This window comes from Corvus brachyrhynchos, unplaced genomic scaffold (assembly GCF_000691975.1).
Source record: "Corvus brachyrhynchos isolate BGI_N302 unplaced genomic scaffold, ASM69197v1 scaffold220, whole genome shotgun sequence".
Taxonomy (NCBI): domain Eukaryota; kingdom Metazoa; phylum Chordata; class Aves; order Passeriformes; family Corvidae; genus Corvus; species Corvus brachyrhynchos.
The window spans coordinates 1209666-1227103 of record NW_008236209.1 but is presented as its reverse complement, the minus strand read 5'-3'; the positions used below and the strand labels follow the sequence as shown (position 1 = coordinate 1227103).

The 17438-nt window shown below is 48.9% G+C and overlaps 1 long non-coding RNA gene across 2 annotated transcripts in view; it reads right to left on the bottom strand.

Moving 5' to 3' along the window:
* Window positions 1–3280: 3280 nt before the first annotated feature.
* LOC108448619 overlaps window positions 3281–17438 on the bottom strand; it is an 82157-nt gene continuing 67999 nt past the window's right edge. Inside the window, exons 1-3 of one of the 2 annotated variants that reach the window (XR_001864574.1) lie at window positions 10556–10844; window positions 6413–6909; window positions 3281–5905 (exon numbers count right to left, since the gene is read on the bottom strand). This is a non-coding gene — a long non-coding RNA (uncharacterized LOC108448619). Of the gene's footprint in view, window positions 5906–6412; window positions 6910–10555; window positions 10845–17438 lie in introns of those variants that run through there. The other variant, XR_001864578.1, reaches the window with a different exon arrangement.

Genomic DNA, 17438 nt, shown 5'->3' with positions numbered 1-17438 from the left:
CTTTATATTAATGTCTGCCAAATAAGACTTTGTATTAATTTCAGGAGCCATGGGAACTCCTATTTAAATCTCTTCCAATCCCTTGACCTACAAATGTGTACGTGGATGAGCAGCATCAGGCAGATAAGGTGATCATTGTGTTCCCAGTGCAAGTCCTGGAAGATGCCCTTGATACTGGAGTTATTCCTAAGGCTCTCTGCCAGACATTTCTAGGCAAAATTCAAGACCACTTAGGTGGTCTTCCATAGAAAAGGCAAGGGACAGCAGGCAGAGAGGATTTTTCCACACACAGAGGCCCAAGGTCCTGTGCTTCCCAATGGCTCTGTCCAGCCACGAGGAAGGTGGCAAGACGTTGGCACGGATGTCACAAGGCTTTGGGGACTTTCCTGTTCCCTCTTGCAGGGTGGCCAGTGCAGCTCCTGCCAAAGGAGCAGACAGCATGGGAACAGGGAAAGGAGAAAATGTTGCCATTCCACTGCCAGTTCCATAATTTTTATAGCATGTTTTGTGGTGCCTGCTGTTTTCCAGGAAGCTCCAGCTCCTTGGGTCCTGTGATGAGACAACATCAGTATCCCTAGATGTAGTTTTACAGCTCATCAAGAGCTCCAGTTCCCAATTTTCTCAAGTGTATCTTATGGATGCAAATTCCAGGAGGAAACCAAAACCAACCCAAGTATCATTAACAAAGAAGAGCATTGATTCTTAGCCCAAGTCATTATCTACAAGACTTTGTCATGAATACCTGGGGTGGCCGTTCTGTAGTGATCTGAAGACCTGGCTCAAGTGCTGTGTGAAGCAATGAAGAGAGCTTGGTTATGGGCAGCTGCTGGTTGGATGGGCTGGACAATGGAGGACAATGTCTTCCTCATGTTCTCCCAGCTCATGACCACCCTTTCCAAGTACTGCAAGGACCCTGTACTCACTCCAGTTAGGAGAGCAAGAGACAGAAGAGCCTCTTGGGGCTTATGGGGCCGTCTGTTCCAGCACCCCTGTGCTACTCCAGCTCCCACTGATGCTGGTGCATCACAGGCCTTTCAGTGCCTTTGTTCTCCCCTCCTTCCATTTCCTGGGCTTTTGGTTCGCACAGTTTCTGTGACAGAGTGAGAGGGAATCAGCAGCCCGGGCTGCCCTCCTTGGTGGAGATGCTTTGAAACTTGCAAAGAACCCACCTCTTTCCCCACATCCCTGTTAATATGCACCAACTCTGCTCTTGATGCACTCCACTGTAAATGATGTATGAAATGAAATCTCCTCGCTCGCCTAATGCAGAGAAGAAAGGCTCTGTAGGCAACACTACAACATTCCCGTCTAGAGATAAAGGCAGCGAAACCTCACACTCCCTATGAACATTCTTTTTTTTAAAGTTGTTGCTCTTCAGTGTTGGTGTTTCTCCCTTTTATTTTTTTTCTTTTTTACTGAGAGTGGGGATTTGAATTCAGATTTCACAGAGAAACCCAAGCCACTTACATGTATTTCTAAGCCTTTCACACCAATTGTGTGACTGTTCCCATCCCTTCCTCAGAGGGAATAGCAGCAGCAAATTCATTAGCCCCACAAAGCAGCAGAGTGAAAAGAATGGCTTAAAACTTGCAGGAGGGAAGAGGCTGAGTACGTGGGGGATCGACAGTGGATGTTAAGCTTGATCTGGATTTGAGACCTCCTTCCAGTTTTATATGAAGCTGTTTCAAAACCAGAGCGTGTCACCAGTCTCCGAAGGGAAAAGGGATCAGCGTGGCCTGGGAGCCATGGTGGGAGCAAAGCCTGAAGGTCAGCAGTTTGAAACAGCAAATACACCACGGGCTGTTTCCAAATGATGGATTAATTAAGGGCAAAGGGAAAGTCGCTGGAAGGGAAATTGGAGAAGGTGACTGAGACATTGCAGGAGGCACAGAGCAAGTATCCACTGGTGACAAATTGCCATGTGCTGCTGGTGAAACCCTCAGCCGAGGGTAACTCATGTTACTGAGTAAACTCAGCATGAGTTTACTCCAGATGGACCAACTTCAGCAGCTCCTGGGCTCAGTGGGAGCCCTCAGAGGCCCCGTGCCCTCCATGTGCTCCCCCCATCTCTCATGGAGCTGTTCCACATCTGTCCTGCTCTGGCCAGGCAGAGCCCAGCTGGAGGAAAAGGGCTGTGCTGGCAGGGACAGGCAGGGTTAGAGCTGTGTGTCCTCCAGTGCCTTTGGGCAGGAGCAGTGCAGGGCTGCTCCCTGCTCTCCCCACACTGCCAGCAGACACCTCACCTCCACTGTGACCCTGAAGCTGTGGAGAGGGTTGAACAAAGCTTTGCAAGAATAAGAGACTCACAAGCCGTGCTGTGGGAAAGCAGACACAAGGACCCTCCCAAGGCAGGCCCCACTCTCAGGCCAGCGGGCAGTCCCCTGTACTGATGGAGCTTTTGGTTTCCTCTGGCCAAAGTAACACACCCAGGCACTGGGTGGGACTGAAGGAGACCCGAACCTGTGGGTGACAGACATTTGGCCACACAATGCCAGCACCACACACTGCCAGCACCCTGCTGCTGCCACAAGCAGTAAACTCAGCTTAGACCTTAAAAAGCTTTAGTAAACTTCTAGGAATGATGCTTTTACAGCTGACAGATGAGCCACCCTGATGGATTATTAGTCACGGTTAGCCATCCTTGCTAGGCTTTATGTTACTAGTGAGTTTTAGGGGCCTTGCTTTCATTTTTCTTTCCCTTTTGTTTGTTCTGAGCAGCAACTCTCAGAATGTCAAAACAAAATGCTTCAAGGCAGCAGCTGGAGCTTGAAATTAATAATAAAAAGTAGTTGAGCTGATGTTTGGTTGCAGAGTCATGCTAGCAAATGCATGTGTTTCACAGAGCAGTGGCGCTCATGAGAAACCTTCTTGGCATCCCCATTTCCGTGGAACCACTGCTGGACTGGCACAACATCGATGCCAGGGCAGGCAGGGAACCAGAAAAGGCTCCCAGGGCTGGAAAGAGCAGAACTCCTCAACATCAAGGTTCCCTGGGCACCACTGAGGCTGGTGACGAACACAAACACGGACCGTGTTTGCTCTGCCCTGCTGATGTTTGCCTTGCCTGGCACACATTCCCTGTTCCTGTGCTGCTGCTTGCAGGAAGATGGCATCCTTCAGCCCCGAGGAGCCCACATTCATTGAAACACCAGAGACACACCATTGTATCTGTAATAAATCTGTCCTTTTTAGACATAGGAAGGTAAAATCTGCATGAGTTAAAAGTATCTTCAAAAAAATCTCCAAAAGGCCAAAGGCTTTGAATGGCCACACAGTTACACAGTTCTGCTGTGAGTTCAGCTAGAGCTGACCTCCTTGCTACCCCTTGAATATGAAGTTAACAACAAAAATATCTGTTTATCTGAGAATGGCACCATTATTTCATAAAGCTTCTTTATTTCCCTTTCTGTATCAGAAAAAATTCCCCAGCATAAACTGAACATTACTGCAGGCAGATTTTATTCTCATTGTTCAAGGGTAAGAAGTGAATGGGAACGGCAGGAGGCCGACTATTCTCTAGCTACACAAAGTGAAAACGATATTTTGAAGAAGATCAAAACCAGTAGCAAACATTCAACCCCTTCCATGGTGTGTCGTATAATTTTGGCTGCAGACAGGTGACGGTGACACAGCACCTCAACCCTTGTGAGCAAAATGAGATGCAATAGTTTTTAATCAAGCTCTGCTGAGGGAACATAAACCAGAGGAAAGCAGACAAAATAACAAGAGCGATTCTCAGGCAGGTCTGCTCAAGCTGTGATAAATAGTAACAACAATAAAAATACTTTGTATTCCCAGACTTTGCCTTATCCTCTACTACTTTTGCAGCACCGCCATCTTATTTAAAAAAATAGAAAAAAAAAAAACCCCAACGTATTATTCCCTTCCTAGGACTTTGACAGGAACAAATCTGACAACTAAATAGCCAGGGCGCTCCTAGCTGGATGGCTTCACTGCACAGCGCTGGGAAAAATGGAACCCCTCTGCTGCTGCTTCTGGTTCCCCATGTGCAAACACATCAAAACAAACACATTCAGGACTTAAACTTTCAGAAAAACACACACAACATTTCCTGGTTTGCAAGTTCCTTCTTTTTGCAGGACATGAACATCTCATTGACATAGCTATCCTTCCTCCTATTTGGTACCACAGGTGGTAATGCAAGCAGGAAAACACTGGAATAAATATCTCAGAGGTCTCAGTCCTGGAAAATGTTAACTGTGTAGTAGCTGCTGTGTTGGGAGGGGGTTTGCTGCTTGAATGATCCTGATTGGCACCTCGGGGCAGGCTAGGGTAAGGCGAGGATGGTTGTGCTGCTCTCCATGGGGGCTCAGCAGCAAAAAGCCCCACCCTGCACCATCCCACGGACACACAGACACACAGGAGCAGAGCTTTGCTATTTGCAGGTGTTCCTGGCCACCAGACTCTGCTATTAGCAGTCCAGGAGGAGAGAAGAAACACAAAGCCAGGCAGAGGGGGTTAACTCAGCACTGCATTCCTTTAAAAGTCTCCAGGAGACTTCTGGGGTGGTACTGAATAAATCAGGATCGAGGCAGAATCAGCACCCAAGGGGGCAGGAGACAACTCAGTGCAGCCACAGAGCCACACACAGAGAGGCAGCTTTGTAAACAGAGCTCTGGGGGCTCCTCCTGTGACACAAGCCCGAAAGGATGCCGCCTCCGAGAGACACCATTTTAAGCTCTTAGAATACATGAAAACAAATCTGACGACTACGACGCAAGTTCAGGCAGAGGACTTGAACACTGCCTGCCTTGTCTGCAAGTCCCCACTGTGGTGTGGGGTGTGGAGTTTCCTGTCCCCAGCAGGAGCAGGCTGGTGCAGAGCACCCCTGGCTCCCGGCGGTACCCGCGTGCTGCCAGCAAACATCAAACATCCCCTCGCAGGCGGCTCCGCCGTGAACCTCATGTCAGACACATCAAGTCAGATTGAACCCAGAGGGCACTGTCCAATTATAAAGAAAACCTCAGAAAAGGTTTAGAGTTGGAGAGGGGCACAGAGCAGCTTTACCTGCAATTGCTCAGCCAAGCCCATAAACTTGGCAACCCCCGTTCCGTTATAGCCGTGCTAATAGTAATCGTTAATCAGTTATTTAAAGTCACTCCCATGAAAAGCTATGAGCTTTTCTTTCTTTTTTGAAGCTAGTATAAATCAAACTTATAGGCAAAAGAATAAATACAGAGAGACAGCTGTACAGATCACACTGTCACACCAATCACTGCTTAAAAGCACACGCTGTAAATAGCAGACAAAATTCACCCCCAGTGGAATGCCATTGACTGCACGGGCAGGAGCTGCAACAGGGATAAATTGGCCTATCAAAAATACATAAAAATTTAGAAACAGAATTCAATGACGTGTGGAAGCGATTTGTCACAGCTATGTCACTTAAAATGACATTATCACTAGCAAACCCATTAAATATTATGGGTCCCGTTAAGATTCCTAAAGGGCCAAACAACAAAGGAGGTGGCAGTGGTTGGATGGAGCAGGAGGGGATGTGTATGCCGACCCAATGACCAGGGCCACTGGCTACTCACCTGGTCCTGGGCCAAGCCTGGGACGGACACAGCCATGGATCTGGAGGGTGACAGCCATCACCTGCACCAGGACGACATGGGCACGCATGCGCCTGGTGATGCTGGCAGCAGACAGAGCATTGTCACCAGGTCCATGCAGCAGAAGTGCCACTGGCTCCTCAGTCTATTGTCTCACAAATGGAAGAGCAAGTCCATCAAAACACAGTGCTTTGGGAGCCCAGTGTGTTTGTCCTCCTCCTGCAGGTTTCTGTTGGCAGCATCTGAGTTCCACAACGCCGCCAGAGTGATGCTGCTCTCAGTATGCTGCTCTCTCCCATTCTCAGTAGCTGCAGTTTGCAAAATGAGCCCTGCAAAGAGTGGGAGGGAAGGAAAGCAGACATCTTTATTCTGTGTGTGACTCTCAAGGTGTGACAATGATCTCAGACCCTTAACAGACCACTCACCAGCAGTGGGAGACCAGCACACAGTGGTGCCTCCACAGCTGGGTACGGGGTGTAGCTCCAGCAGGAGCCGTGAGGTTCAGTGCATGGGCTCATCAGGGCATGATGGGGGTATCACAGGATGTACTTAATGACAGTAGACATGTTTTTGTGGAGATGGGCTGAGGAATTTTGCCTGAGTCTGGGAGTGTCCAAACTGAGCAGTTCTGCTCAGGAACTTGAGCAGCCATGAGGGTCAGGATGGCTTCAGTGGCAAACCAGTCTTGCTGGTCCAGCCATGGTGAGCAGACCCTGGCCAGGGCAGAACAGCCAGAGGGGAGTTGGTGGAATGCACAGCCCAGCTGATGGAATAAAAGAACAACTAACTGTTTTCTCTTGGGGAAAAAAAAACCACAGCTTGCTAAATTGCCTTACCAGGATTTGATTATTGCAGATGCGGGGCCAGGCAGCCTCAGTCACAAAACATTTCATTACTCTCACTGGAGCTGTGGGTCGCATTCTCCTGCTCTCTCCTGCAGCATCCGTGGCAGTAGCATGGACACAGCGGCTTCTGCCTGCACACCACGGTGTTTCGGTCCACTGGCTTTGCAATTTCCCACTTCTTATTATTTTTTAAAACTGTTAGGGACAGCAGGTACCCAGGAGCACAAATAGAAGCGTTGTCCCTTCAGAGATGTCACTGGGAGGTCTGACAGCAGCGTGGGGACGGGTGCCCTGTGTCCTCCCTGCCACCGGTGCAGGGGACAGCTGGGGACCCCGGGCGTGGCTGCTGCTGCTGTAGAAATGGGGCAGATCCAGCCCTGGCAGCAGGTGAGCATTCTCTTGATTTGTTCACAGGCTTTCACCTAGAAGAGAGAGGGCAGGAGGAGCCATGCACTCATCATGTAATCGAGGTGTCACGATGCATTAGTCTGGAGACATAAAAGAACAACAATTGCATCTTAAACTGTGATAGTTAATTTATTATTGGAGAATTGAAAGGCAAAGCGTAAGAAGGGCTTTTTTCCACACCCTGGATAGATTGTTAAAAACCAGATACATTAATCTTTTTTTTTTCCCCATGGCTATAAAAACAGAAAGCTAGCAGAGGAATCAAGAAGAGAATTGCAGGCTTCATGGCAACTTATGCCTCTGAAATTCTTCACCGAATATTTCTAGCAGGAGTTTCTAACAATCTCAAGCTGTATGACTGCTTTTTGTTCTCCTGCTAATTGATGTTTTTACGCAGCACCATACCTAATCCCCGCCTCTTAATCAAATTTTATTAAAATTCCTTAACAGCGCAATGAGAAACAGTCATTTGGGATTTTATCCATCTCTTATTCCAAAATCCCAATGCACTTTCCTTGCGTCTGGTAGGCCTTGTAGTCAAGAGCTTTTATCCCCCAATGACTGAAGGATGCACCAAGGTCCTAAAACTTGGTGCAGCTTCAGTAGTGTCACAGGCGAGCAGGCAGCAAGTCTGGCCAGGGAACAGCCTCTCCTCCCTCATCCAACCTGCCAGAGGCTTTTTGCTTTGAAACAGCCACTCAAGAGTGTTGTTTGTTTTCACATCTCTACTGTTCCCTGACCAGAACTTATTCCTGAAAGAAACAAAAACACCCCAGAAATGACCAGTTTCTTGGGAGCAGTGAATTGTTTCCATGCCCAATGGATTATGCTACTAATCAAATCCAACATATCACTAGCCTGAATACCTCCTATTCACAGCTGGAAACGTATCAAAGCCGCGTAATCAAGAGGTGTCCTTTAGATTAAAACCAAAGTAAATTTTATCCAAATTTTTCCAGATCTTGATTACTGGATGTGGGTAACAGGAAACTGAAATAGATCTGTAAAATCTGGGCTTCTACACAAGGTAAAAGCAGCGCAAATGTTACCACACACCCCTGGAGGGTTTGGGATAAGAGGCGGCCTTGGACCACATTTCACAATCAGATGCTGAGGTTTGAAGAAGTCAGGCAGTAAGATAAAGAAGGCAATGAAATGGAAGTGGAACCAGAGGCTCTACAGTCTCAATCCTGCCTTCCTTTGTGTTCATCAGTCTAAGGGCTGCATCTCCCAGACCCATCTGGTAAAGCTGCGGGTGTAAATTGGACGTACTGGTAGAAGCAAATAAGGCAACTTTGTCCATAATGGAAACTTTTGCCACATTAGGAAGCAAATAACTTCAGAAAAAGAACAATTTGGGTTTCATATACATTGTGGGTTTATATGACTGCAATAAAATGACTGCAGAACCCAAAGTAACACGTTTCCCAATTCTCTTGATGTGGTGAGAGTTCAGCACAAAATGGGATACCAAATTAAATATAGCTATCACAGGCTGATCCTCCTCACTCAGATATTTAGTTATACACGAATTCATGTTCATGCAGAAGCACACATATGTCCCCAGCTCTGCCTGCACACCGATCCACCTACCCACAGAAGGTTTTTTGCATGCTCTGCTGTGACATTTATCCACAAAGTCCCAGGGGTATTGCACCTATTCTTTTTGGCATTACCCATGTAATGCAAGATATAAAATTCTTGGTTGATGTTCTAAGTTTGTATCTAATAGTCCTGGAGGCTCTGAGTGCCTTTTCACAGATTGTGTTCCAGCTGTCTGCTGATATTTGAATGTGCAGGTCTTGGTCCCATGCTGTGCAAACAGGCAGCCTCCCACGCATTTTGTGTACCAGCAGTAATTTATGAGTCTATCTATAAAGGAAATAACAGTGTGTTAAGAAGGGGTTATGTAAAGCTCTGAGATTGAGAAGTAGCTCAGTTAACTCGGTACAACTTCCCAACATCACCGTTATGTTGCAGCTGATTTACAAATACAGGAGGCCTTCAACTGGTGATTCATATTCCTTCTGAAGCGGATGGGGGGGGGCAGGAGGTATAATAACTGTTTCTACATAAATCTCATCTCACTGAAAGGCTCCCACCTTGAAACCTCATGTTGCACCTTTTGCAAATACAAGTGTCTGGATTGACCTGCAAGTCCCAAGGCACCGGGGGATATTCTGGTACCAACCAAATGAATGAAAAAATAACACATGAGGTGCTGGCCATTTGTTTCCCATCTCATGCCACAGGGACTTCTTGCAAATTGTCCTTTATTGCAAATACTACAGGCAGTGCATGGCAATCCACGTGATGGGAGCCCAGGGGAATGCCTGACAGCCCTGTCAGGAGCCGTGGAGGAGCAGGGGACTGCAGCAGGGCCTGTGGAGAGGCTGAAGGGAATGACCATCACCACACACAATGATCCATGCTGGGCACCTAGGGCTGATCAAAACAGAACCATCAATTTGCAGGACGCTTTTTTTCCTTTTCTCCCTTCAAAAATGGAAACCAGCCTGTAGGTGTTGGAGACACCTCTCTGCAAACTATTTCAGTCCTGCTTTTCAAGCCCAGTGAGCAGATAACTGGGTCTGAACAGCAAAACCTTTCCCAGTTAAAGAGCAGATTGTATTTAGCAGCCTCACATCTCTTCTCGATTGCAAACAAGACACAAAATGCAGAAGTTGCAAGCCACTCAGCTTAACAAGTTCAGCATTATTTATTTAATGTCACTCGGAACATGAATATTTAAAGTGGACAATGACCTCTAAGCAGAAGAAAGTTATCAAAATCCATATGTGCCACCTCTCCACCCAGAGGCCAAGCTGAGTTTGCTGCTCGGCTCAGGTCAAAGGGGACCGGAGCAGAGGCATCATCCTTCATCCCGGCCACCCGGCTGTCCGCAGTGTGGCACTGGGCTGCAAAACTCTTACAGCTACAAATCTGCCTGTAAACCACTCGTGTCTGCCACCAGCCTGCAGCTCCCCACCGGCAGCGGGGGGGGAGCCAGCGGTGCCTGGCACAGGGCCCAGCCGGAGGCACCGCGCTCAGGTGTGTCCCCAACGAGCTGCGGAAGAGGTGGCAGGGTCTGAAATTTTGGCAGGCAGCCAGACTGCCCAGCCAGGGGTCACAGCCCTTGTGGTGGCCTGGAGGCTGACCTGAACTGTCAGATGAAAGGTTTTATCCCAAATGATGCTTTCACAAACATTTCTCCCCACCTTACCCCGAGCTGGTGCCAGCATCAAACATTTTTAATCTCACAAAATATTCTATCCATTTTTACTCTCCTAAAAAAATTTTCTCCTCTCCCAGCTTCCTTGAGACTGTTACTAACATGTTATGCACATTTTTTTTGCAGGCATTTCTATAAAAATTCTCAGATATCTAGACAAAACCACTGACAATTCTCCCCAAAACCCACCAGCTGGTTTGGTTTGAAGATTTCTAGACAAAACCAACAGTGGACATGGCATTTTTTCCACATTTCTCAGCCAACAACATTGCTGATCTGGAGAGGTTTCTTGGTGGCTTTAGGAGCATCTCTGAGACCTGTGGTGGGGCCAGCCCCAGCCGCACGCAGCCACCGTGGCACCGTGGGGCCAGGAGCAGCAGCAGCACCTGTGTGGGACGTGTCAGCACCACTGTCACACAGGCCAGAGATGTCAGGCAGACAGAGCCACTTGGAGCAGGCTCATCCAGAAATCAGAGATAATCATATTTTCCTACCTGGCAGGCCCATTAGGGGATGTCTTCATTAGTGCTGGGGAGGCAATCAGAACATCACCAGGATGAGAGCCATAAAAACCTGTCCCTGAATTGTGTCAATCACAGCCAGCCAGCCTGAGCCCAGCCCTACCCTCTCTCCTCCTGTCACACAAGTGAGACAGCCCAAATTTAAAAGCCAAGGAGCTGTCTGCCATTTTCTCTGGTGCTTTAGCCACTGGGACTCAAGCTTTGCCAACTGTTAGCACCTAATGTTGCAACCAGCACATTTCAGCTTCAGCTTGTGAGATTTCTGGCATTTCACTTATAAAGATGCTGAGTTCCTAAAAAAAGCACTTTTTGCAATGGAAGCTTCTCATGAAAAATGATTCACACCCATTTTTTTCACCAAAGTGTGTTGAAAGCCAAAGAAAAAAAGCCAAGAAGAAAGCAGCAAGCAAGCAGAGCTGGAAATCTCCCTGAGGAGATGAGACCCTGGCTGGTGTCACGCCAGTGCAAGGGTGTGATTCACTCTGGTGTCTGCTTTTCAGGGCTGGGACCTTCACAAGTTTCTCCTTCTGTCCAGGAAAAGGAAGAGCTGAAATAATCATCACCAAGGGACAGGGCCACACAAAATCTTCCCTCTGGGACGTGAATCCATCGCTGGCACAGGGATGCTTGTGCCATCCCACAGAGCGGCTGGACCCGGCCCAGGCTGGGCTCTGGGGTGGCTCCATTCTGATCTCACCGGTTCTCAGCAGCTCCTGCAGGAACGAAGCACTTCCCAAATGCGTTCTCACCTCAACAACCGAAATCCCAGCTCTTCCAAACTGTCGGGTTTTTCAGACAGCCCCAGCACCCTGCCCTCCTCCTCATTCTGACAGATCAGGAGAGAAAGCAGATTTCTGGGTGCAGTCTGACACCAGGCCAGCCTGAAAGTTGAAAATCAAAGTGGATGAGAAGTAGATTCATTATAGACTAATTAATCTAGAAAAGGCTCCTGCACAAAGGTTGATGACATTCACTTCAGGATAATTTTGAAATAAATATGAGGATTCATAGAAGAAAAAAATGCAGTTAGGAAAAGATTATTTTTGAAGCATAAATATAGCTCATTTCTAGCCCCCCCTCCTCCACATATCAATTAATGAAGCAAATCATCTGTCTGAATCAAAGATGTGGGAGAAAAACACAGTTATCTATTTGAACTACAAAAAAATTAAAGGATTTAAAATGAAACATATAATTAGCCTGTAGGACTCTCTGCTGTAGGTTATTGAGGCAAAAAAGAAAAAAAGCCCTTACTAATTTTCAAAAAAGGGCTCGACAGCTAAAAGAATAGCTTTTGCTGCTCTATAAAAGTGGGGAAAATGTTCATCTTCTGGAGACGAGCAGGTCCAGCCAGAGCCCAGCTCTGGGCTACAGCGTTTGTAACTCTGCCCTTACACGGGCTCCAGATGTTGTCAAGTTTTGCCCAACTTTGTGCTCTTTTACTGGTCTTTATTTTTTTTTTAACCTATTTACACATGCAGGAGCATCTCTCTGCCCACCCTGCTGCACACCGTGGTCCCAGCCCTCGCCGGGGCATCAGCTCTCCGCGTACTCACCCGGCTTTCCCGGGACCACGAGGGAGACGGGGAGAGCGCAAACACCAGTGAGCAAAACCTTTCATCTGCCGGCTGCTGTGTTGATGGTATTGGTGACTGTAAGTGCTGAACCCCTATCAGGGGAGGCAGCTCTGGGTCCCCGAGGTCGGGCAATCAGCAGAGAGCACCACGCGGCGCCCGGCGGGCGAGGCTCCGCTCCTGGCGTTTGTGCTGCCGGGATTGAAGGCAGGCACGGAGCTCTCCGCGGCGATTTCCATCAGCCCCGGTGCTGCAGGACACGGAGCTGACGAGCACCAGCTGGCACGGCAGGCCGAGCTCCGCCGATGAGCTGCGATGGTGCTCCGCAGTCTCCTCGGCAGCGTCTGGCACGGGCCGCTGGCGGGGCTGGCACGGACGGACCGGCGCTCGGCGCCACCGGGCAGCCGCGCGTTATTGGAGCTGAGACTGAAACGAGGAGCTCAATGTCAAACCCACAAGCCCAGCCAAAGACTCAGCAGATGCTGCACATATAGATGTGTACGGAGGTTAATATTAGTCTGGACAAGGCTGACTCTGGCTTTCACAGATACACCACGAGAACACTCCTTAGCAGGCATCTTTTTTCCAGAGATTATCACTTGCATAAACATGCAATACCTATGGGTCACATCTGAAAAACCCTCTTTATCATCGCTATTTATTTGGAAACGCAGAAGCTGCGAGAGGTGCCAGGCAGGACAGGCACCACTTATCTTCCCCCAAGCCCTGGATGCGTGCCTAACCTCCAGCGTGGCTCTGCTTGCATCATTGCAGAAACAAGAGCAAAACGCCATCGTAGGGAGCTGGAAGCGTTTTCCTCCACTCTTGTACTACTGAAAACACATCCTCCAAGGCAAGGGGGAGCTCCTGCTTGGTGCCTGCTGATGAAGTTTTCAGAAAGAGGCAGGTCAGCATAACCCAGTCATCCCCAAGTAACCATTTGACACCTCTGCAGGTAGAGCAGAGGTTCCACCAGCGCAGTTAAAAATTTACAAGTCACTTGATCATGATCTTAGGAAAAAACCACAGTGAACCGAAAATTATTCCCTCACAAATAAGATCACTTTGACTAAGTTACTTGCTTCCCCCTCAGAGGAGATTTAAGGTTTTTCTCTCTTCCTCTGCAATCTGGCTCCCTTTTGAAGTTAAAAGAAAGAAAGGTTCAGGGGCTTTTTTACTTAAGAAGAAAAAACAACCTTCTCCTCTTTGAAACTATTTTTTTTAGACAATTGCTGTCTCAAATTTTAACAAATATTCTCTAATTTGCACCTTGTTCAAAAGCAAAACAGTAAGTTTGATTTTTTTTAATTATATTTTTTTTGCATACTGAATATTACTTTCCCTTTCTTTGTCTTAGTGGCAGAAGGGAGAGTCTTAAAGAAATCAAACTACCAGCTCCCTTCCAGATTTTCACAATTTGTTATATAATTTCTTAAAAGGAGCCATAAGGCCACTTGGAGGGAAAACGGAAATCTTCTAAAAAGAAGAAAGAAAATAGATTTTTTCACCCTTCTTCTTGTAGATGAAGTAGATGAGACTAAAAGAGGCATTTCATTTGAAACATTGAATTCAAGCCCAAGAAAAAAAGCTGACAAGGTGTCCCTGCTAGGAAATTCATTCTCAGCAACCAGGGGAAACCAAGAGACTTTCTTCAAGGACAAAGAGAAAAGAAGTTTGGAAAAATAGGAGCTCAATTTAAAACACCCCTTTTTTGTGTTTTTGGGGTTTTATTTTTTTAATTTATTTTTTCCCAAGCTGTATGAGCATAGATGTGTGGGTTTGTTTTCCCCAGGAGCAGAATTTGGGTTCTGTGTGTTCCAGGTATGGCAGGTGCCGGGATGATGGGCAGGACTGGGAGCAGGCAGAGGTGTCTGTGTGTGTCCCTGCAGCGCTGCCTCATAAATACCACAGGGCTTTAATGCTGGAGCAGGATTTTAGGAACCGGGTACTCGGGGCTGCTCACACTGCTCTGCGTTGCTCCAGCAACAAGAAGCTCATCTGAGCTTTTCCCTGCGAGACCAACCCCACCAGGATCTCACAGCCACGAGTAAAGGGTGGCCAAAAAACAGGGAGCAGAGAAGGGCAGCGCCGTGGTGCTTCTTGCACTTGAAGGTTTGTGGTGGGTGCTGCTGGGAGCAGCCCTGTGCTGGCAGTGCTGGGCCACTGCAGCCCCTCGCAGCCATCCCACGAGGAGAGGCTGAGCAGCCTCCCAGCTGCCCGGCCCCTGGGCGCGAGCGGGACCTCCGGACACCTTCATCCCCGAGTGTGCCTCCACTGCTCCCTGCACATGGGCACCCTCCATCCCTGTGCATGCCCACGAGGAGGCTGATGAGCTGCTCCCAGCCTGTGCTTTCCCAGGGGGAGCAGATCCTCCTGCAGCTGCTGTGCTGGAGCACGAGCAGCAGCTCCCCCACGCCGCCCCCCAAACCACATCAGCAGGCCCGACAGTTCCATCTCATCCAGTCTGCTCCTCCAGGATGGGCTGAGAGCACTTCATCCCCTGCCCCACCCTGCTCCAGCTCCTTGCAGCGCCACAGATGCAGAGAAGTCCCAAGGCTGCTGGGCAGATGTGAGCACTGCTGGGGCTGGGGGGGGTTCAGGGCAGGGAAGGGGGAAGGCAGCGAGAAAACAAAGCGAGAGCGAGAGGTGATAAGGGTGAAGGTGTTTCTGGGTAAGACAGGCTGATTGAAGGTGTTTCTGGGTAAGACAGGCTGATTTTCACACCAGGTGCTGGAGCTGGGCAGGGGGGAAGAACAAATGGCTGCGGGAAGGAAAACCAGCCCTGGTTTGTTGTTGTTTGTCAGTTTATGAGCACCGGTGTGTGCGGTGGTGGGTGTGCTTGCACAGCTCTGATCAGCTGAACACGCTGTCTGCAGCCCAGCAAGAGTGGCAAATCAACCCAGGATTGTGGTGCTGGAGACATTTTGTACTGAAAAGATGTGTTTGGTGTCAGACTCACAGATTCCCTCCTGGATCACACATTTCCATCAAGGATGTTTCCTCTCCAATATAAAGCCAGGGAAAACAAAACCAAACAGCCAAACACCCTTTCCAACAAAAATAAATGAGCTTAAGCATCAAAACACGTCTGCTATTTGCTTAGAGACAAAATAAAAACAAAAGTCAAAGCCATCACTAGCAGACTTTCAGGTCTTTTCAGCTAAAAACATCAGTTCATTTACAAGTTTCCTCCAATTTTTTTAATGCATTCAGGTGAAAACCAAACCAGTATTAATCCCTTTTTCTCTTTCCATCTTTTTTCATTGAATTTTCCCTCTGGAACTGTCCCCATCAGCTCTCACCTCTCCAGGGAGCTCTGCAACTCCGTTCAAGGATGCACAGCCAAGACCAAGGAGTTTCCGTGGCCCTGTTCCTGCCTGCGCCACATCAGCTGAACTCAGACTCTGCATGAGGTACATGGAATGTCCAGTCCTGGGGCCAGCCTGCCCTACCTGGCCAGGGTTGCCTCTCTTTCTCTCAACCAAGAAGGCTGACTGCACTTTTCCCGGCGCGTCTCGAGCTGCGCCTTCTTGGTGAGAGCCCAGGGCAGCCACCAAGCCGAGGAGCAGGAACACGTGCACCTGGGCAAACCCTTTCGTGGGTAACTTGATCATGTCGTGCAAATGACATTAGTAGAGACTGCATGAGTACAGCCAGGCCATGATGCCATCACGATAAAGATAACAGACCTGAGTGAGTTCTCACTGAGCCAGGGAACAGGTTTCAACCACATCCTGCTTCATCAGCAGCCACCCCGTCCCTCGTGCAGTCATTAAAGGTGCACTACGAAGCTCTAGATGTGTGAGGGGGACAGGGACAGGTGAGCGGGGCAGAGCATCATTTCAGGGACCTGTTTCTGCTCCTTCAAGATTCACGGCGAGGTCACCACTGTTTGCTCTTTTCCTCCCTCTATTCTTTACCTGCTTGGTTTTCACAGATTAGAAAACCAGGTGTTAGCTTTGCTGGCCCAGGTTGTTCCTCCCTCCTCCCCATCCATATTAAAAGCCACAGGAGGGTATTTATACAAGGAAACCTTTGCAGAGAATCCCCTCCTCCGTCCCTGTGGAGCACTGGGTTTGTTCTTCCCCAGCTCCATGCAGCAGAAAAGCTGCTTTCAACCCTACCTCCTGCAAAGACAGCTGTGCCAGCCCAGCAGTGATGAGCCTGCTCCTGCCTGCACTGGGATCACTCCATGCCTGCATTGCCTCCACCATGGGCATGTTCCAGTCCTGCTTTTGGTGGTACATGGATTCCTGTGGTCCTGCAACCCCATCATGGTGCTCTAGGCTTCACCTCTCTTCTCCACAGCTTGGGACTGATGGGACTGATTCCTGCCAGCAGCTCAACGAGACAGACAAACATCTCAACATAGAGACATTTCTCCAGTTACTATTTTTTCTTAGCTTTTGGTAACAAGCTAGGGGAAGCAGAAGTCTCCTCCTCATCCTCCTCACTGCTGGCACCCTTGTGCTCCCAGGCAGGAGCCATTCCCACAACCCCTCTCTGCAATTCCCCAAGCTACTTCCCAGCAGCCAGGGGAGAGGAAAAGATCATTACTGCTTTCAAAATGAGACTGTGGAGAAAATATATGACGAGTCCAAAACAGTAATTGTATTTCCCAGGGCTGTAGGGGCCCTTTGCTGCCAGATACCCCAGGAACCCAGCTCCAGCTCTGGCTCCTCCTCCACAGCCAGCTCTGGGTGCACAGCACATCACAGTACCCAGGGTACTACTGCCGGCGGCGGGGCAGGGCAGAGATGGGAAGCCCCTGGAAGCATTTAAGGCCAGATTGGACAGGGCTGTGAGAAACCTGGTCCAGTGGAGGGTGTCCCTCCCCGTGGCAGGGAGGGTGGAAGAGGCAATTTTTAAGGCTCCTTCCAACCCAAACTGTTCTGTGAACCTGTGATTCTATGATTCTGATTTTGAGATTCCATGGGCTGATGGTGCTGCCTGTTCTGTAGGGATGGGGCTGAAAGCAGCAGCCGTAGCCTCCACCACTCCTTCCACAGCCCCAGGGTCTGGCTGCGAGGTGCTGCGCTCCCAGCTGGAATTAGCAAGTTTACCTGGGACCATACCCCCGAGAAACCTCTGCCTCACTGCCTCCCCTTCAGCCCAAAAGCTCAGGGAAAGCTCCCCCCCACTCCCTTCCCTGGTGGGTCCAGTCCTGCTGCGATTGCTGCTGGAGTCACCCCAGCAGCTGCTGCAGCCTCGCATCCCCCATGGCTCGTGTGGTTTGAAGTGTTGTGTTTGTTTTCCTTCACTGTTAACTTTCAGTATAAATG